The 22,366-nt window shown below is 37.0% G+C and overlaps 1 protein-coding gene across 3 annotated transcripts in view; it reads right to left on the bottom strand.

Moving 5' to 3' along the window:
* The window catches only part of LOC121303552 (multiple epidermal growth factor-like domains protein 9), a 108,726-nt gene that overhangs the window by 10,679 nt on the left and 75,681 nt on the right, over positions 1 to 22,366 (bottom strand). The gene's annotated exons all lie outside the window — the stretch shown is intronic.

The following is a 22,366-nucleotide window of genomic DNA, read 5'->3' as shown; positions in this document are numbered from 1 at the left end:
AGCCCCTCCATTCCCTAAAGCAAAGTTCCCACAGCTACCCCAGTGTCAGTCAATTATCAACCAGCTCTTACTCATCAAGTTCCACGCAGCCTCAACTGAGTGCTCAATAAAACCTGCCTTAAAGGTCAACTACACAGTGACCTTGTGGTTGACCTATACCCATTTATAGCATAATGCTACAATGAGGAAACAATTTATTGATCTCACAGATAAACCAGGATGTTGTACCCAGACAACACCACACCGTACTATAATGTAAAAGGCTCAATATGGAAAGTATGTCAGACAATTATAGTATATTAATGCACACAACTATATAATCTGCACAATGTACAGCTAGGCCAAAAGTTTTGCCTCACCCTATAGAATTAACAAATATTGCTTCATAAAGTCCATTGAAACCTGCCCAGTATTATATTTATGAATAATTCATGACCCTCGTCTGTCACTCATGCTGAAGATTGTTATTCTTTTATTACAAGTTTTCATATTCGCTTCCCACCCAGTTATGTCTTTTTGTTGAGCTTCCGCGGCACGTCTGCTCTTTAAACCGTTCTGTATTCACTGCTGCCGCAGGTCCAAGACCATTTAAATGGTGTGTCGGACTAGTCAGCACTAAAACAGTATTAATCAGGGTTATACAAAATTATGCGGTACCCCTGTAGAAGTATGTACAAAGTAACAAAAGTATTGTGCAGTTGTACTGGGTTCTTCTCTGATACTGGATATCAAAATACTAGCATAAGCCAAAAAAAAAAAAAAGTAGGAAGCAATGTCTTTCTAAATTCCAAGATTGAAATAAAGGAACACCAGCTCTTTCAGTTTGTCTTCCAAAAGGGAACGCCTCGGATCGGACAAGACACTATTATACAGCGAGTTGCTGCGCTCAGCATCAGCTGTATTTGTTGCTGCTTTTATGCATCTGAAAGCTAATGTTTTGATATTAGGAAGACGGGCAGCTGTCGATGACCAAAACAAGTCAATGTCAATTTCTCCTGGCCGCGGAGCGCTCTGGATCGCATCGGGTGCCACCTCCACAGTGAACAAAGCAAAGAACATATTTTACTCTCTCTTTCCAGTACATTTGCAACGTGGGAGCTTTGTTGTGGCATTTTCTGGCAAAATCGATCAACGTTCCCTTTATCCTTAGTGTGATCCAACATTTCTCTCTGTCCATCTCTGTTAACGGCGATATTATTTAATATTACACGCCTCTGCGTGTAATACTATGCATAAAATTACGCGGGCGCGTAATTCCCCGGGGTGTACAAAATAATGGTTTAAAACACATGTTCATATCTGCTTTAAAATATCTTCGCCCCAGACACTGTAGGAATGAAGATCTTAGTGATGTTTGTAGTATTATATGTTAGAAGTTTAGTGTGCGAGCGACCCCCAACATATTGAGCGTAAGAGTTGGAGTTCCTTTCCTAGTAACAGGAAGCATCATAAAGCTGCATGCATTGCTCACTGTACATCTGTCTGTCTAGCAGCAAGCTCATCTGCATGTAGCCTGCAGTGCAGGAGTAATAACATCCAATCCCCATTGTGGTTGCTGTTTTTCTCACATGTATCCTATCACAACTTTCTAGTTCAAATCCTGTGTTAATGGTCTCACATCTGAGCCTAATAGCTGTGGGGAGAGGTACCTAGTGCTTCCACCAAACTGACAGTCCACCTTTTCTATTATTTTGGGTTCCATAATTGAGAAAAAAAAAAAAAAAAAAAAACATAAACATTGCGTCTAAACATCAATCAACTTGAGTCAGTTTATGATTCTGTTGATTATGTATGAGCTGGCACATGACATGAGCACAGCATTTAGGACTGTACACTGCCACCCTGTGCTGAACAGATTCCTTTCATGAATGTATTTTGCAGCTGCACACTAGGAACAGATCATAGCATCACCAGAGTAACTCACTAGCATTCACAGAAGAGAAAGGCTGAGTCACAGAGCTCTGTGTGGGCTGGAAAGGAGATCAATCATGATTAAAAGAGAAGACTTCATTCTTTGGCTGTTTGTGAAGGCATCTTGAAGGCAAGTTTTTCAATGTGCCATTGAACCCATCCCACATCCTGAGACCTGACCCCTGGATACCTCCAACCCTGCTGAGCACATTCTGATGGCTTCAAAACAAAAGGCTAACACATACAACTTGAATCTGTCAGCCTGTTAGTCTGTATAGTGGTACATAAACCACCAGCAACAGGTGTTGCAAATGAAATTATTATTATCATGTACCACTTACAGTAGTAGATGTTAAGGTTGTAAGTGTTGCATTCAAAATGTTAAATATAAAGACTCATTGGAGTTAAGTGTTCTTAAAGATTCAGTCACAGTACAGTAGGACTACCCTTGGGCAGATAACATTTTTATTTTCTACCTATTTTTTGCCCACTCTATTGGCTTTTTGGGCACATGATTCAAGTTGATAAAATGAAATGTGTTTTTGCATATGGGTAGAAGGTTCCTTTTGGTTATTGCATTTCCCAGATTGTTTCAAATACAATTCGTTTTATTTTCTTCACAAGTTAAGTGGGGTCTGAAACGGTATTTGTGGTGCCAGTTTCAATTCTAAAATTGCTTCCTCTAAAAAGTAGTTTTGGCTAAGAATCCCAAAACAGATTAATGCCTGTGCTATAGGTGTTGGGCAATAGTGTCTTGTGAAGATATAGTAGCAGGTGGCCAACAGTTAGGTTTTTAATGTACAGTACATGCTTAGACAGTGTTTATAGGGGATTACCAGAATGAGGACCACAGAAGTTTTTTTGTAATTGCTCTTATTTGAAATCATTCTTATCCATTTATCGTACTTACTACGTGCTCCAACTGGACTTTACTCGTACAAGCAAATATTTTTGCTATAACTTAACTGATCTTAGTCAAACTAGCTCTTAAATGTAATTATTTACTGTGTTCTTTATTTTGCTCTTATTTGACTTTGATCGTATTTGCTACTGATTTTATTGTACTTTATAACTGCTTTTACTGTATGTGTAATGTGATATTTAATGTGACACTTTGTAACAAGTGTAAGGTCACCCTGGATAAACAGTACATAATAATATAAGGTTTATAAGGCTAACAATCAGTTGAAGGTGACGCCTCACTAAAAAATGTCCACTTTTTTAATAATAATGTTATGTCCCACAACTATGACATTTTGCACAAGACTGCACATTCTTTCAAAGAAAACAAGCTGACTCACCATGCTAAATGATAACATTTTTGTGTTACAATTCAAAATATAGAAACTACAACCAATCCTGCTGGGGCAAGATCTCCGATGTGCCTGTGAAAGAGATCATTACCATGCTTCTGTTGCATTACGAAGGTGACAATAAATCACTAGCTTGGGACTGGAGGCCATAAACAGTAACTGCAAAGACATCATGTCTTCTGTCTTGTGTGTGGTGCCTTTTGTTTTATGAAATAACCAATTCAGCAATAAGTCAATTTTTTCTATTGATTCCCTGAGCTTGCTGGGTTCAGCTCAATGTAATCTTTAGTCACTCATTGTTAATAAAAGAAAAGAACTGGCAAAATTTTGAAATATGGCAAAATAAACCAGTAATCAAAGGTGACCGATACCTAGACTATGTAATCATATTTTTGTAATGCTCTGTATGAAATAAGTGGTATTTTAAAGCACTGATTCAAATTCAACACAATATCAGCACGAGAAACCAAAATGTCATCAATATGACAGCTGTATTTGGTCAAAGGTCAAATCTTTTCTATAAAACAGTTTATTAGAAAACTTGGACTGACTGCAGATTTACAAAAGCTTCTCTCACTGGGCATGTTAATGAAAATTTAACAAAGAGACCTCTAGTTCTATTCTGTTTTGCTGCCAGCGACTGATGCAATGAAGCGGCTGATAATATTTAGTAAGAATAATAAAACCAGTTTAATGAAATATTTAATTCATGCTCCTGACCAACTTTTCTTCTGGCGAACATCAACCTTGAGCAATCAATGTCACCTTGAAAAACGAAAGATTCAAGCCACTCTTAGCAAATATGAAGCTGCTCAAGCATAGCATGCATTTTTCCCTTCTCACCCGATAGCAGCCCATCTCCTTTACCTGTTTGTTGCATACTGTAATCTCTGGATACCAAATACAGCTCTGGATAAAACACAGAATGGGTTCTATTGTACAGACTATATATGCAACTTTTTTATTTGCACAAACCAGAACATTTCCTGGAATATTTATGTTTTCCAATTAATCTTGTCTGTTCAAGTTATTTTGGCTTAGATTCTGAGGGAGCTGATTTGGAGCTGCTAATTTGGAGCATTGGACATGAGGCAAGGATGGTAAAATGAACATCTCTGCTATTAAATCTGTACCCTACATCCTATAAATACATAACAAATTCATGTATGATTAATCACAGGAACTACAGTAGCTGTTCTACTAATGTCTCTGTCTTGAGTTTTGGTAGTCTCAGCCCTGAGCGTACATTATTAACCCAGTGGTATCAATCACTGAACCTAATTAGCCTAGAACAAAGAAGAGTAAGGAGTTCACATAGTAAGGTTGACCACAGCCAGTATTTCAAATACACAGACACAAGACACAGTGGAAAATTGAGTGGAGACACACTTACTGTAGAAGAAAATACTTTTTTTTTTTTTTACACAAGTGGCAGGTGTATGCAATGGGCTACCATGCCAAATTGTTGCAGATTAATCTTTGGGATGCTTTATAAACTAGATGTTCTGTTAGTAACTGCTAGGGACTCGGTGAACATTGATAGGCTGAATAGCCTCCTCTCATTCATATCTTTCCTTATGTGAAAAAGTTGTGACAAACATGTTTTGGCCTTCACTACACTCTATTCATGGCTTGAGACTGCACTGGCCATGCACCTGGTCCTGAGTTTCAGGACTTCCCTTGTTTAGGTATACTATAAAATGACAACCTGAAATGTTTACCACTTACCTAAGGTGATCAGCTTTTTAAGTCCTTAAACTGGGACAGTATGGAAATATTGTGAATAACTTCCAACTTCCAAGCTACGGAGAAGCTCTAGGGTTTTTATTTTCACTTTGGGAATATTTGATCTAATATCATATTGAAACTTGTTAATCGCATGATGAAATTTCCTGCCTATTCCATTTTTCGGTAACGATCAATTAGCATGAGACAGCATCTTCTGACAATCTAAATGAAAAAACAACGCATTTTAAGACGGCTAATTTCTTTGCTGATCTAGGCTGGAGTTTATTTTTTTGAGTCAACAGTATAGGCTGAGACATGGATCAATGTGTAATAAGATTAAATTGTATTGCTTTTCTGATGAAAATATTGCCACTTCTTTACTTATGAAAGGAATACTATTTAATCTTCCTTTATATAAGCACATGCATTAGCCTATGTAAAATGCGCAGAGAAGTTCTCAGATTGTCAGGAGGTGCTTTCTCATTATCATTGATTGGTCTGCAAAACTGCATAGACAAAGCAGGTATTGTCGTCATACAATGAACACGTTTTTAACAGGTTCATTTCTGTTCTAAGTGATACCTGTCAGCTTAAAACACGTTAAAAAGAACATTGGGAAATAACCCTATTTGGAGGAACTTAAAGGGACTCACCCCACCCACCAGTAACTTGAGCTCTGACGTTTGCCGTTCTATTAAACTAATAGCTGTGATAAAGTAAAATACTTTAAAATATTTTTCTTAAACTTTGCAGGATAAAATATACTTCTTCTAAAATACATTTAACACAGAAATAAAAATAAGGGGTCACCAAATTAAAAAGAGATTTATCATTCCTCTGAGGCAGCTTATTTAGATATTTTTTAAAGAAGAAAACTAAAATGCAACGAGCACATGATTTCATTTTTTGTAGTTGTTTTGAACTATTTGTATCATAAAGTACAACTGTCAATGTAATTATTATTATTTTTAATAAATTAAATGGGCACCTGGAGACATGAAACTGTTGTATTTAATTATTGCAAAAAAACATAAAAAGTATAGTTAAAAAAATAAAAATGTTCTAAAAAACTTCACAAATATATTTTTACAACATCAATTTCGCAAATGTGAAAGTAGCTAGTTCATAAATTATTTTGTATTATTCACTAACATACATTTCTTAGTGGGTACCACTGGTGAACTGAAAGTGAATATAGACTTATTTCAATAGAAACTATGTTTCCAAATATTTGTGTCATATTTTACAGCCCCTCCTATTGTTGTGATGGGCTATTTTGATGCATAAAATGTTCATGCTTCAGTGCACTGTGTTGTAAACATGGCACAGTGATACGACCGCTTCCATTTCCACAATTCTCGCCTATAGCTACATGAAGCAAAGTCGTTTGTACGCAGATATACAAATATCACAGATAAAGAGAATAATTATAACACAAATCAATAGTACCTGTATGAGCCATTATTGTTAGACTACCCTAGTGTAACCTCCTCAGGCAGCGAGAGTGAAGATTCAGACGAGGACAGCTGCCAGTCCGTTTTAGCAACAGTCAGTAGATAAACCTATCCACAATTCTCTATGATTGGTTGCAAATATGAACGTTGACTGTTCAGTAATTCTCCAGATTTGCAAGTCGCTGTACAGCTGCTTTTTAATTCTACTGGTTGTTCAACCTTCCCTTTAGTCACATCAAGTGTTATTGTCCTGTAATAAGTTAGATATGGTAGCAACACAGCAGCCTGCATGAAAATACAATATTCTGTGTTATAATATATTCTGAACCAAACATCACTCGATTTATAGTTTTTTTTTTATAAAACACATACAACCTTTGAACAAATTATGGGTGGTCATTTAGTAACTTCGCTTGAAATACAGAACCTGCCAGAGCTTATTGTACTGATCTTAATCACTGCGTTTCATTACTGTTCTCACCCCCTCACTCAACACAGGTACTGTTGGTAACACATAGTATCAGTATTAATGTGGCCAGCAGGTGGTGCCTTACACTAAGGAGCCTAATGTATATAACAGTCTTCAATGAGGAATTTCTACATCCATGTGTGCCTACAAAATAACCAGAGCTGCCTTTAGCGCAATCACAGAAATGTGATTCATTATGAATCTAAAAACAAATAAATAAATGAATAAATGAGTGCAGCAATGTCACCATTATCTGAAAAACCTTTTTTTTTGTTTTATAAATTCTGCTATTAACCTATAGTTAGGTTAAGTGAACATACTGTGTCAGACACAGCAAGGTTATTACTAAGGCAATCAGGGATTGTAATGAACTGGGTCCTATTTATAAATGCAGTTAAAGCTCAGCTTTTCCTTTGTAACTTAACAAGGAATTGCAAGCTAGAAGAGGCACACAGCTAGTCAGGCATTTACATGCAGAATATGTGCCTGACCTACACGCTGTCCTGAGGCAGCAAACCTGTTCTGACTGGCAAAACCCTCACAGAACTGAATTCAAATACAAGTGTGCATTTGTTTAGCTCTGAAATGTTTTAGTTACACGTAACAGCTGGTCTGGAAGAATAAGAACATTCAATTCCTGTTTCTCCTGATATAGCACATGCTTTAAACTTAGTAGATGAAAAGAAGAGGCGTTCAATTCAATGTGAGGTCAGTTGCCATGGTGCTGGTTGCTGTTTGTCACCAGGCCACAGATCCTTTCTTCTGAGCATTGCTTTAGCGATCCTCTGGCACAGGAATTATTTACAGGAAGTTATGAATTGCCTTATGGGATAAATGTGACCACGTCTTTGGATAAGGCAGTAGGAAGTATGAAGTACATCTAGGTGATCCTAATGAAATCTGGTTGCATCTCTCTCAAATAATGTGACTTCAGTGACTGAGATAAAAACAAAAATGTCAGTCATACATAAGACAGCCTAATAACAAGGGGTCTACTTAAATCGCGGTAAATGTATGTATTTTTAGCTGGTAGGTTATGGAATGAAATTAGGATTTTGTGGACCTGTTTAAACATTAAATAAACCTAAGTGATACTATTTCAGAGCACTATAAAAGCCTAAAAATAGTGGTACTTACTAGAACAGTAATGTCATTTGTTAAAGGCAAGCATGCAATATCCCCCAGCTGTTGCTGCCCACATTCTCTGTCTGGTGTGGACCTGCCCATACATTGAGACTGCACGTCTGCATCCACTGAATTGGTTGGAAGTGTAAGGCAAAGCTTTACCAAGTTCTACAGAAACGACAATCTATGCAGTACATTCGTCAACATGTTATTTGTCCCATCCAATAATTTAATAGAATACATTTTATTTAAAAATTCTAACTGTTTAAAAAGTAAGCAGCAGGTTGTTTGAAGCGAGGTGGCTGTGCTGGATCGTACCTGTAGTACTGATTTAACTACAACCGACAGGAATACTTTTTGTCTGACTTTATATTTTTCTGAAAGCGGTTTATTTTACATTCTGTTCAGCAGACTCTGTAGTAGCCTTTCATTTTAATGTGTGATTCTGAAGCTAAATAGCGATCGATCGTATTTTCTTCAAAGATACATTACAAGATGTGCAAAACAATTACCTCCATCTGCATGTACAATATCTTGACACGATCATCAACAAAATATACTTTGCTTTGTCGTCCATTTCTAGTATTTTACCTGCAATGCAGAAAACTAGATTTTAGCAACCTAAATCAAAACAATGCAACACTGACTTTGTCCCACCCCCTACTGCACAGTACAGGTCATAGCAAATTCTTTCAATTTGGGAAATTAGAGGATTGAGAATTATAGAGAGGTTATAGAGATGGGAATCCACCCACAATTTATGATTTACATTTGAGTGCATTGGATTTGAAAAGGTACTTCACTTTGTAGACATGATGCAGACTATTCTGCATATCTTCTGAAAAATGGTTAATCAAGGAAGCCTGTATCTGTATGACTATGTCCATACTGTACGCATTTTTGGGCTATTCCAAATTAGTAAAACCATTTAGTCTCCCACCTATTCATTGGCCGTTTATTTGTACTAGATACTTGTCAGGTGTGAAGAAATAGCACAAGAAAAAGCAGATCACATTACAGCTTCAGTTCTGCTTTTAATATGATTGTGATAGACAACGGGAGTGAGGTTTACAGCACATTAAGTGCTAAGGTGCCAGGAAGCAGCAGCAAAATTTCTTTTACATTGTGTTTAAAATATATTAATATTCCAAAATGAAGTAGTGCTGGGATGAGCATGGGTTTTCATATTCGAATACCAAATTAAAACAAGTAGCTCTTTGAATATTCTTTCAGTTTCAATTAGATGGAAAACAAAAGCCTGACTTGTACCATATTACAGTCAAGCATTTCTTATGAGTAAAATGAACCTGTAAGTGTCTAATTGGAAAGGTTAGAAACACTAATGCATGCTTTCCGTTTCAGATGCCATTTATATGCTGGTTTCCGTTGCATTGTACATTTTTTAAGATGGTCGTTTACAAATTCTGTCACATGAATGGATATGAACATGGTTATTCTTGGACAAACATTCAAATACCTGTAGTTGTTCCAGCACTAAACTGAAATACAAAATACTTAATAACCAATCAATATTTAACAAAATAAATGGGACACCAGTGAAAATATTGCACTTGCTAATAAGTAAGAAAGTGGGTTTTAAAAACCTTGGTTGTACTCCCTAAAGTAAAATTAATTCAGTTTGGTCTTGGGTTTCGAGCAAAGGAAGAGCCAATAAACTCTGTGTTTAAATGCCAGCTCTGCAACTGTCCTTAGTGGCATCACTTAACCTTGAGCCTCTGTCTCTCCAGCTATAAAACTCATGATGCATCTAAATATTATTTCATTCAAAAGCTCTTTTTGGTTCTCAGACCTTGATTTAACCTGATCACACATTTGGAACAAGACCTACATCACAAATTCGGTCTGTGGTGCAATAGGATTTCTACACTAGGGCATTTGCACATGCTTTCTTAATCTAAAAACAAGAGCCCATGTCAGCTGAGTTATTAGTAATTAATTTGTATATCAAGAGGTATTCACAGTTTCAGTAAATTGAACAGCCTCCAATGCACATCTTCCAAACAAACAGAGAGGTTTACCATACAACTTCCACAACCATTTAAATAACAGCTTTACATAATGGTATACACATAATACAAAAGCAGCAGTTTTAAAAGGTACATTAAAATCCACTAAGATAAGAAAGCCATTTTATAAAAGTATGTTTTCTGTCTTGACTTGAAAACTGTAATGGTCCCAGCGTGTTCCATAATTTCTGAGCTCTACAAGAAAAAGCCCTTCCTCCCGTGCTGCTTTTGTTGACCCTAGGAATAACAGGCATCCTGTGTGCGGCTTGGATGATACGGGGTCAGCAACTCCTGCAAATAACTAGGTACTAATCCATTCAGGGCCTTGTGAGTTAACAGCAAAATCTTAAAATCAATTCTATACTGCACAGGGAGCCAGTGTAAAGAGGGTAATACAGGGGTAATATGTTCACTTTTCCTGGTTTTAGTCAGAATTCTAGTGCCGCTATTCTGGACAAGCTGCAAGCAGGATACCACATGTTTTGGAACACCAGAAAAAAAGTGCATTAAAAAATCAATTCTCGATATCAGATATGGAAATAATTGATCTAAGTTTGTCTATCTTTCTCAAATGGTAAAAAGATACTTTAGAAACTTCCCTAATATGAGTCTCAAATGATGGTGACCCCCAAACTCTTAATCTGTAGTTTAAGTTTTGATGAGAGACTGCAAGGGTCAAGCTCATGTAATCCCACATTTCCTTTAGTTGGATCTCAGCCTACTAGCATAACCTCTGTTTTATCTGAACTCAACATTAGAAAATTCTGTGACATCCAATGCTTGATGTCTGTAAGACAAGTAGCTCTTAACACCCAGGCAGAAGTAATTCCTGTATTTAGGGACAAATATAGCTGGGTATCATCAGCATAGCAATAGAAGTTCACTCTGTGTCTGTGGATAATGTCATCCAATGGTAGCATTTATAATGAAAACAATAAGGGACCTAAAATGGAGCCCTGTGGAACACTGCAGGCAACTTTCGATAATGCTGATTTTATCTCCCCAGTAGAGACAAACTGAAACCTATCAAAGATAAGATTTGAACCAGGACAGGACAAGGCCAGGCGGTCCAACTGTGCTTTCAAGACAATTCAGTAGGATGGAATGGTCTATAGCAGGGGTTCCCAAAGTGTGGCCCGCGGGTCAAATGTTAACAGAGCGACTGACAGAAACGTTACGGTTCAGGATACAGGCACTTTTTCTGTTGTAGATTTTATTTTATCATTTTAAGAGCAAAACTGTATGCAGCTTCAACTACATCGGTATTTACATGTACAGTATTGTAGTTTTGGTGTTCAACTTGGATCTTTTGTTACGGGAAGTATTACTGTAGTAACAGTACTGGCTACAGTTTAAAATTGTTACATTTCTATTTTGTACAGTGTTTCTGAATAAGACTGCAGTCAGGCTACAGTACAGTAGCTAGTAGGATGTTATGTAGCAATTGTATGCAATTGCATAAAAAGCACCAATTTAATGGCAGATAATTTCTGAATAATTAATGCTACACTTTAAATAGAAATGTGTGATTATTTTGTTGATTTCAGAAAGAAAAAATAAATAAAAATATCAAGGTAAAATACAGTAGCGTCTGTGTTTTATTTCTGCACATTTACTATGGAAATAGCTCTAAATGTCCACAGAATGGGGCAATTTACATAATTTGTTTAATTTGAATTTTGCACATCTCAAACTATTTGTATGGTCCCCAGAGATTTGAATTAAGCAGAGTTCACTGTACATATATTCAGCTCTTAGTGAAGTGGTTAGTTGTACAAGTCAATATGCATTCTGCCTCACTACTGAAGAATAACCCACGAAAGAGTTTAATTGGTATAGTTTGAAGAGTACCTATTTTGGGATTATCTTCTTTAATTGTTGTGACCAGGACAATGCAAGATGTGACAGCATGACATTGGTGCTCAAACCTAAGCCTGTTGTGGCACCAAGACATAGGATAAAATACAAATACATTTCAAAGCTGCTGGTGTTGCAGTGGTAATATATACATTCCTAATTTAAATACAAAAATGTATAGGAAATAAAAAAGGTATGATTTGGGACAAATTTCAGTTTCATGAGTGGTACATTTTCTTATGCCCCCCCATCCCATGCAACCTCTGGAAATTGGCCCTCCATCACCAAAACATTGGGAACCCCTGGTCTACAGTATCAAAGAAGAATTAAAACTGATGGAAAGCCCAAGTCAGAGCTTATCAGCAGATCATTCACAACTGTGACAAGTCCGTCTCGGTGCTACGTGCAGCACAAAAACCAGACTGAAACTTCTCGGATATAGCATTAAGAGTTAGAAATGTTTGTAATTGAGTTGCAACAACTCTCTCTAGAACCTTATCTAAGAATGGTAGGTTGGAGATTGGCATATAATTATTGGAGGACTTTAGGGTCCGAATTGTGTTTCTTAAGCATAGGCTTTACCACAGCTACCTTAAGAGCTGAGGGGAGTATACCAGAGGAAAGTGAACCATTTATAATGTTTAAAATGTTGGTATTAATAACACCAAGAACATCTTTTAATAGTTTTGTAGGAATAGGATCAAGAAAGCATGTAGTAACTCTCATATGTTGAACTAGCTTGGTCAGTTCCTGTAAGGTAATCAAAGAAAAAGCACCCATAGTAGCCTTAATAGGTGTAGTTGGTAATATTGTGCTGGAGTCCTCCTTAACCCTTGGATGGCGAGCCATTCTAGTTGTGGTGGTTAAGCACCGATGACACGCTCTCTCTTCCGAGATGTCTCACGGGGAAGAAAAGCAGTGTGGGAAACAAATCAGTGTTGTTGAGCCTTGTCATTGAATAAGGCTAGGAACTAGGACAAAATAAATGAGAAAAAACAAAACAAAACAAAAAAAACACTATCTCTACATGCAAATTTAGATGATACACGTCAACAAAGTGACGCACAGGAAACGTGTCTACCAGCGCATATTTTGAAGTTTTTATTGAGTAACACAACTCATTATGTTACAGGACTGTCAGCGGCCACAACAGAACAGACGCCTGATCTACAGCATTTTTTGAAGGCAATTGTCTCTGAAATTATAATTCAGTACACATTTAGTTTCAAAATCTGAATTAAGAACTTGAATGGTATTTCTATTTTTTTTTTCTTTTTCTTCAGGCACTTGAAAAGGACGAGAAGAGGCTTGTGCTGTTGACGGTACGCGCACATCGTTATTTATTCATTTGTGTTTTATTTGTTTGTTTACTTGGTAAAAGTGGTTGCCACATTCGTGGCCTTTTTATGTTTACTGCTTTATCACCATATCATTTTTCTATAGGCTTTATTTTTAATTTGTTCTGCTGCTGTCGACTTGTTGACTTCTGTAAGTTTCGTGGAAGTTTTGGGGAATTTTGGCATACAGACCATGGCTCTGACAAAATCTTGTAGCTACTCAATAGTATAAAATATTTGAAATATGATTTTTTTTAACTCCTCTTTGAAATCCTACTTAAAATTTAGCATCGGTCATATGATGATTTTTTTTTTTTTTATCTAACTTGGAAAGGGGTAGAAATTGCCAGTTTATATAAATATATATATGGTCACTCTACCTAGGCATCAAAGGGTTAATAGAAGGTGTCTGTGGAATCTCATTTCTGATGTCTAGTATTTTATTTTTAAAGAAATGTGAGAAGTCATTGCAGCTGTGAGAGGAGCCAATGTCAAGGGTAGGACTATTAGGGGAAGGATTACTTAATGTATCTAGGGTAGCAAAAAGACATCTAGGGTTATTTTTATTTGTTTCAATGAAATTAGAATAATATGATGATCTAGCCAATGCAAGAGCCTTCCTATATTTAACCAGGTGGCCCTTCCATGAAATGTAATGAACATGCAGTTTAGATTCCCACCACCTCCATTCTAGTTTGTGAACCTCATATTTCATCTTGCACGCTGCATCATTAAACCATGGTGAGCTTTTTTAAAAGACACTCTCTGAGTTTTGATTGGAGCTACACTATCTAAGATACCAGTCAAGGTGGTGTTGTAGGTATTAAACCAGCTCATCTACTAATGAGCTAAATAATTAATTACCCAGGATTTAAATGTATGGTCCACAGTCTTTGTAGATACTGGCAGATTAACCTCAAAAAGAACGGCAAGATGATCAGAAATAGTAAGATCTAGGGTTATGACGTTCTTAACAGCTAAACCATGAGAAATGATCAGATCTAAAGGATCAATGTCAAGGTCAATACATTTAACATACACTGTTTATATAAAGTCAGCACCACATTGTAAAAATGAATAAGCTTCACATCTTCCAAAATGTCTTCTCTGGAGCGCAAAGAAAGGATTATTTTATTCAGGGATTTTAACCTTCATGTTGACATTGCAGGTAACAACTCTGCCAAAATGTATGCATGCAAAAAAACTGTACTCAGAAAAGTAAATTCTATTAATTTCAAATTATTATAAAGATCAAACATTGTATATATTTTTTTGTATTCATGTTAGCATAATATGTTATTAGATGGTAATTATTTCTCCAGACTGACAGAAGGATTTACCATGGCTTCTGCCATCTCAGGCAATATGACAAATTTTACAAAACCAAATGTAAACTGGTCTCACTGGAATGAATAATAATAATAATAATAATAATAATAATAATAATAATAATAATAATAATAACAACATTGCAAGGTGACATACATTTCATTATAGAAAATGCATACCAAGCAATATTTCAAAATTGCACAATTTCTAAAATGTATCAGATTTCATATTAATAACTGTGAAAATGTGTTTTTAATTGTGCTTTTCAGAGAAAAATATTGTTTTGTGATTTTTTTTAACCCAGTACTCCCTATACGACCCCCATCAGTTGAAACAAGCTGTTCACAACATGTGGTGTAGTTGGATAAGCATGTGCACAGGAATTGAGATATTCTGCATACTCTTTGGTTGAAGAACACACCAGGAGCTTGTTTTGCTCTACTTCATTGACCAGTGTGTGCTTATAAAGGTTTACTGTGGTAAACGTGCCCAGTAATACTAATGCATTTACCAAAGTTTACAATGGTTTTGTTTTTGTATTATACACTATGCTTTATTGCACTTTTCTATGCTTTTATTATGGGAAACCTTCCAAATATAAAGTTATACTGTGAAGTACAGAACTGAATAAATCTGGGCCATTGTTTCAACACTCAATAGTTGGATTTTAAAAGTATTTCATTCTTTCCTTAACTTGAAAATATTCTATGATAATGTTACACATGATATTTGAGAGTTGTTTCTTAGTTGTTTGCTTTGTGGGTGGCAGTATACTGTTCAGTATCATTTGCAACAGCAGCAGGGTACCATCAACATGCACATAGCATGCATATACTGTACATAACACGGGTGCCATGTTCCGATAGCTTGATTATGGTTCAGGGCTGTTCTGCTGCCAGAAGGGTCTGTATTGCTGGCCGCTGATAGAATATTGCTGGCTCAACGTGGACGCCAGCTCCCAGCAGATGGGCGCTTCACAGCAGCAACTGAAGTCCATATGCTAACTTGTTTAATGTAACTGCACAATAGGTCATCTTTTTCCAATTAAAAATGTATTCTGCATGTACTTTCTTTAATTAAACTGATCTCAATCTTTGTATTTTGAAAAGCATTTTTGTTAATTCTGAAGGTTATAAAATTGAGATCATTTTCCTTAGCAGTATTAATGACAATCAGAACCTTAAAACCTGCCACACTGCTAACACCCTACTCTGTACCCTGTGCCAGGATTGCGCAGGACTGTTTACTCTGCTTATTTCCTACGAGATGAAAATTCAATTTCTCTTGCATCATCATTGGAAATACACATGTCCGGGTGTAGACGAGGTCTTACCAGTTTAGATCAAGAATACAGTTCAAATATACCTATTGAAAACACTAACTGAAAAGGTTATCTACCATACTAGTATAGACATAGATGATATCCGGTATACTAATAACAATAAAAAGCCATGCTTTCATTATACCAGCAGATAGCAGGCCCTCTTGAATCTAACTGTTCTTGACTACCTATTTTGAACAAAATATCTCCTGACTCCAGAGGTTTCGTGGTTTCTGTAAGTTAACTGGAGCTCCATGCCCTGGAGTGCATTCTGTGGTGAATGGTTCCTCAGGGCTAGAAATATACAGAGTGAACCAAGAACCCTGTCTAGCATAGCTTTCAGAAGGCATCACAATCAGTCTTAGGAGTGAACACATTTCCCTACCCCTGCCAAGGAACTGATACCACATTGCCAAGCCCACCTCTGTACTTGATAAACAAAGGGGCATGCCTCAATGTTCTCCCATTGGTACATCTGGTGCTTCATTTAAAATCTCCTTTTGTCTCAATCTGCTTTTAAACCCAACATTAAATCTGCTTGAGTACTAACCCCAAACACACACAGGATATATTAAAAAGCAACATCCACATCTTCCCTCTGTGTTCACAAACATCTCTTTTAAGACACATTTACTTATATACCAACTTGGTTGCATATTGAAATCAGGCTACTTTCAGCACTGATTCCACTCAAGATGCTAGTGCAGCCCACACAGTAGACCAGTTACCCAGCCCCAACCTTGGATATGCCTCCATAAACAGTCACGTGTTAGCTGCGTAGTACCACCCCTGGTACTATTGCATCAGCTATAGTAGGGGTGACTTTCTGCACGTACTTACAGCGTTGAAAGAGTTAAAGGACCCTGCTTGGCACAGTTGAAAGTGAAAGTCTAATTTGAGACTAATTTGTTTTAACAATAATTGCTCAACCAAATCACAGAACAGAACAAACCTAGGTATCCAATCAACCGGTTGAAACAAAAACCTGGTCCAGGGTAGAAAACACTATGAAAGTCATGAATGCAGGAGTCAAAAAAAAAAAAAAAAGAAGCCACGATCTCTGGAATATAAAACCTTCTCTTGAATATACATGACAGCCATTTAGAATTGTGTGTATGGGAGTGTATACTGTATAACTGTGAGAGCTCCCCCTCAAAACAGTAACAGAATGACTTACTGCACTACCATTCTACTCAGTGCAAGCATCTTTACTATCTACCATTCAATGGCTACAGCAGTCAAACACTCCTGTAAATTAGGTTGCCTTTTGTCCAACTTCAAAGAATCAACATATTCTCAGACAAGGTTATCAGTGGCAGCCTCCTTTTTACCGGATTATTTAAACTGATTTTTTCATTATGGCCCCTCCACTCCTTCTGCCAATATCACTGACAAAAGGCACAGGTACCCAGCCAGGATACCTAATGACCAATCTGTACTCTACAGTGCAATCCATACAATACTCCTTCAATTCTAAACCAGCACCCCGTTTTACAACAAAGGTAAATGTCTCTTGGGCATCATGAAATAGGAGGCAATCTTAGTTTTGGCAACAAACAAACAAACTGATTCAGGTGTAATGTTTTTAAGGTCCTACTTTTTTCTAAAAACACAAATGTTGTGCCTGGCAATTGAAATGCCTTGAGCCATGTTACCATAGGAACAGTGAATTAACCCAGACTGATATAATTTAAAATAGCCAAGCCTGCTTATTTATTTGACATCACTTTAAAGCAATGGTTTTCAAAAAAAAAAAAAAAAAAAAAGCTGTACCACAGTTGCAATAAAAGGTAGAATAATCTGACTAACAAACACATTTTCCCATTTATTTAAAATATCATTTATTTCACAACAGTTTGGGACTGACACACAGCTGGTTTAGGACAGAATACCAAAAAGACATTATTAAAATGACAGTTTTTGTGAATCTCTTATCAAGAGGCTCTCTATAAACGTTCTATAGACTTTCTTTTGCAACTAAGAAATGTGTTCATTTTTGATTCGAGAAATGACACAGGATAATGTGGACGTACTACAGTACAATCACCGAAAACACATTCAACCAGATGGCACTGGTGTTATTAAAATGCAGCCGTGCCTAATAACTAAAACAAAAATAAGTTTGAGTATGGCGATTATTATTTCACGTTTACCAGAGCATTCACAAATCTAAAAAGTGCAGGAGGATTGTGCTTCCCTGATTAGTATTCAATTATACAAGTTGAAAACTGCAAAGTTCATGAGTGACAGAGAGCTCTCCAGAAGCAGAATCGCCCGATGCCTACTCCACACACCCTAACATCCTGTACGTATGGTGGATGTAGTTCTTTTTTTTCAGGGATGTAATTGTTGTGTTTACTGCTGTGATAGAGGGTGTAGATTGCTTGTTATTGTGGCAAAAGGTATCCACGTATGTGTGCATGTCACAGATTTACTGCATTACAGTGTATAAAAGGGTAATTTTTCAGCCTTTATGAATAAAAACACGTATCAATATTTTTCTTCCTTCAGAGGCCAAGAGACATGTGTCTCAAAGTGCTCCCATAGAGAATATTCCCAGATGCCACTGTTGCTATGGCAACCGTCCTTCCTTCAGCTAGCTTCCCCGCTTATGTATTCAGGCTATTGCAGTCAACCTTAATAAAAAATGTCTTTTTCACATTAAACTAAGTGTGATGACAAGACCAACTGAACCCTTTTTTTTCATAAAACATTTAGATTTGAACAATGTGACCCAATGCAATGGTTTTCAACCAGTTCTAGGTCAAATGAAGACAGGGCAAGGTGAACCATTCAGTTTTCATTTGAATTCAACATTTTTCTTATGGTTTTATAAAAATAAACAAAAAAATAAATTCCCACACTACAAACTCAACTGCAACAAACAATTCGATATTTGTGAACAAAAACAAAGCACCCCCAGGAACGAAAGAGAATGCTATTGAGAAGGGAAAACTTTAAGGGTGGCATTATATTATGTATGATTATGTAGAAAAAAATGAGGTATTTGCAGTTGAAACTCTATGTTTTTGCATATTCATACAAGCTCTGAAACAGTGGGCAAGCAAGGAAAATATCCCTCTCTCGATATCAGCCGATTGGCCAGTCCTGGTTTGGTGTAAATATGGTATTTTGTCAAATATACTACAACAGCATTTTTCAGTGGCTCCTACTGATGGCAGCCAAGAGGCACTCATAAGAGTTGGGAGATAAATACGATAAATGAGACTTCCCCTTTAATAATGTTCTGTACCAGCTGATTTATCTCAATGGATAACACCTGTCCTCTGTGGCCTGTGCTTTTGAGCAAGTTCAGCAAATGTTCAGATCTAATGAAATCAATCTCTATGACTTCTTGATTCGTATGCATTTTCCATGACAAAACATCCTAAAGCCCTTAATATTGTAACAAGCTTAGCAACAATACACACAATCTGGGACAGACCGTGGAGGACAGACACAGTACTGTTAAAGCAATTCACAATTGGTTACTTTAATACGTATCATGCTAATGTTAGTAGCTAATACTAGGATTATCTGGGTCTATATGTAACTTTTGGTTCTAACATGAGAAAAAAAAAAAAAAACTTGTGGGTATTTACTTCCTAAAGACTCTGAAACCTGAACACAATATATCAAAGCAGCTCGCAAAGCCTGTGACACTGTCATAGCTAACCCCCGAGGGTATAAAAGTACTGCGCTCACAGACCTCTGCATCATTTTGCCTTCAAGTCTGCTGCAATCACGGACACAGTGACCTTGAAGGTTAATGGTTACATTTCTATTTCAGGGAACCAGGGTTATGCTTATAACCTAACGTTCCCTTTCAAGTACGAAATGTAACCATTACTGCATGGGTAAGTGTACCAAAGCCCTCGCAAGGACAATATTGCAGAAGGACTGGAATGCTACAAGGCTAAGCCAAGAGGCTGCAGTGTGCATTACCAAACAGAACTTTTCTGGAAAGGAGGTGGATGGAAAACCTCCAATTCCACAGACTGGTTGAAATGCTGAGATCGTCTTCGGCAAGAAGGCTGGACTGGTACGGAGCGTAACCTTTGTCCTGGCCTCTGTAAAAATTAAGCAGGCTTTTGCAATGGAGAACGCCTCCATCTCACTCACCTGGTCTTTCATGTTAGAACTGGACATCGAAGGTGAAGCCAACGCCTATTGGTGGTCAGCCTTGTCCTAGCAAGGACAAAGTGACCAGAAAGATCTTTATCAACTTACTGTCTAACTAGGACATTAACCAGAATCTTACTTAATCTTTAACCCATTTCTGCAAGTTGTATTCTAACACCAAAAATTAATTTATATCTAAATAAAATGTTCCAACAGCCAATATTCTGACTTTCACCATAACATATACGTTAACTTAAATTTGAAGACACACTGAAGCGCAAGCAGAGATACACTAGAATAAAGAGTAATCTCTGTGTTTTTTACATATACTGGTGTGGGCTTAGAACCAGATGCAATCATTCAATGTCTGTGCAGGAAGGGGTCAGTGGACGATCGGTGCCGGTCTTGGCTGGCCGACTCCAGTCAATACAGCCACGCAGTCATGGAGACAATTTATAATTGGATCCAACTCAGATTCCAGAGTGCCATCTGTGTTTTTAGTTATGTCGTCCGTCCCCCCCACAGATTCCAGACATTTTTTAAGATAGCACCCCTTTGGAAAGAAGCAAGACTTAAGTGGATTATAAACTGGAAGAACCAGTTTTTGGTCTGTTAAACTAAATCCCCTGCTGTGAAGATCTGCCAGGGCTGCATTCAATAGGCAGAGCGCGCTGCTGTGGCGCTACGCAACATAATTTAGCTCTTACTGAACAGAGTGTTACGAAGATAGAACTTTCAAAATGGTGGAAAACACAGCACTAACATTGTTTCTGGATGAATTTATGGAAGATTGTACAGAAAAACTGCTGTTTAATACCTCTATTGCACTTGCATCGAGAGCCAACACCACGGCTTTAACAGCAGTGAATTCAAACACTAATAAACTCACAGAAACAGCAAAACTATCAAACAAAACTAAACAAAAAAACAGCATTACATATAGTTCACCTGTAACCAGCACTATTTGTCCTTTATTTCTCTTTTTAAATGCAGTTAAATTGATTTTTTAAAAACCATTTTGTTTAAATTGAGTATGTTATTAACATCTGTTGAATTATTACATGATAAAATATATGAATGCATTATTAAATGTTGAATATATTTAGAACCCTACTTACAACTGAATATGGTTCATTTTTCTTAAATATACTTCGTATAATACATTAGAAGCAAATTATTACAATCTAATACAATCTACTTTTTACTTTTGTAAGATTCACTTGTTTTTGACTTGAACAGCACTAATATATGATAACATTGAACTGAATCAAAGTTGAACATTGTATGCCAAATGAATCAATCATACTGTAAAATATATATTCACATGTTCAGTGTAACTTTTGATTGCACTTAATATGAAATCAATTTTTTTTATGGAGAGATAGAAGGATATACCAGTAAAAATCCCTAGTTAATCTGAGTAAAATATTGTTTATACATAACTTAATGCGTCTCTTGAGATAATATCCAAAAAACATGCTTACTTGTCTCGAGACAGCTTAATGATTTATGATAAAATTACTTAATTATAAAATTTACACCACACAGCGCAGCTCAATATAGCCTTTAACACTAGAGCGTCCTATAGAGCGGAAAACTGCTGATCAAGACAAGCAGCTGGTGCTAGGGGTCGTCTCAACAGGGAGACAGGCCTCTCCTGTGCTGAACAATATTCCTAGACCGAAAGAAAGTAAGAAAAGGAATGTATTTAGTTTTCTTTTCTAATGTTAGCATTACAAATATTACTCTCTCTCAATTTTGGCGCTAGAGTGAGATTATTTTAACTTAGAAGAACAGGCTCTGGAGGAGCTCAGCAGAAAGGAGCGGAGAGCGTGGAGAGCACCCGGGGAAGGGGCGGGGGAACCCGGGAGCTAGCGGTGCCCAATGGCGTGGTGGGAAATAACCAGAACCAAGGAATAAAGGTGCAGAAAGCATGCAAAAATATGATACACTAGAAGCGTGAATATTTTTCTTGAATGAAGTAAACATTCAACTGCTCACAAAACAACCCTGACAGTCAGACAGCCTCCTTGTCAGGTAAGGCTGAGGAGAAGAAAATGTCGCTGATCCCTCAGCAATTAATCCCCTCAAGGGCGGGGTCTCTGTGCCTGACGCAGAGTGGGCTCTTAGGAGCAGCTTTGACACAGTACTCAGGTACTGGCTACACAGAGGTATGTCTCGACTGATAATGGAATAAAAATTCATACTTGAAAGGGAACCCTGGCCAATGCAACCAGAAATAGAATTCACATTTACATATTCTTTTGCATTTTGTAAAAATGCAACATTGAAAATAACTATTACATTATGTATTCAAATGTATCGTGCCAAGACACAAACAAACTCAACACTTCTATTCCAGTCTTTACATCT

The sequence above is a fragment of the Polyodon spathula genome, chromosome 33 (genome assembly GCF_017654505.1).
Source record: "Polyodon spathula isolate WHYD16114869_AA chromosome 33, ASM1765450v1, whole genome shotgun sequence".
Lineage (NCBI taxonomy): Eukaryota > Metazoa > Chordata > Actinopteri > Acipenseriformes > Polyodontidae > Polyodon > Polyodon spathula.
This window is presented reverse-complemented; position numbering and strand designations above follow the sequence as displayed.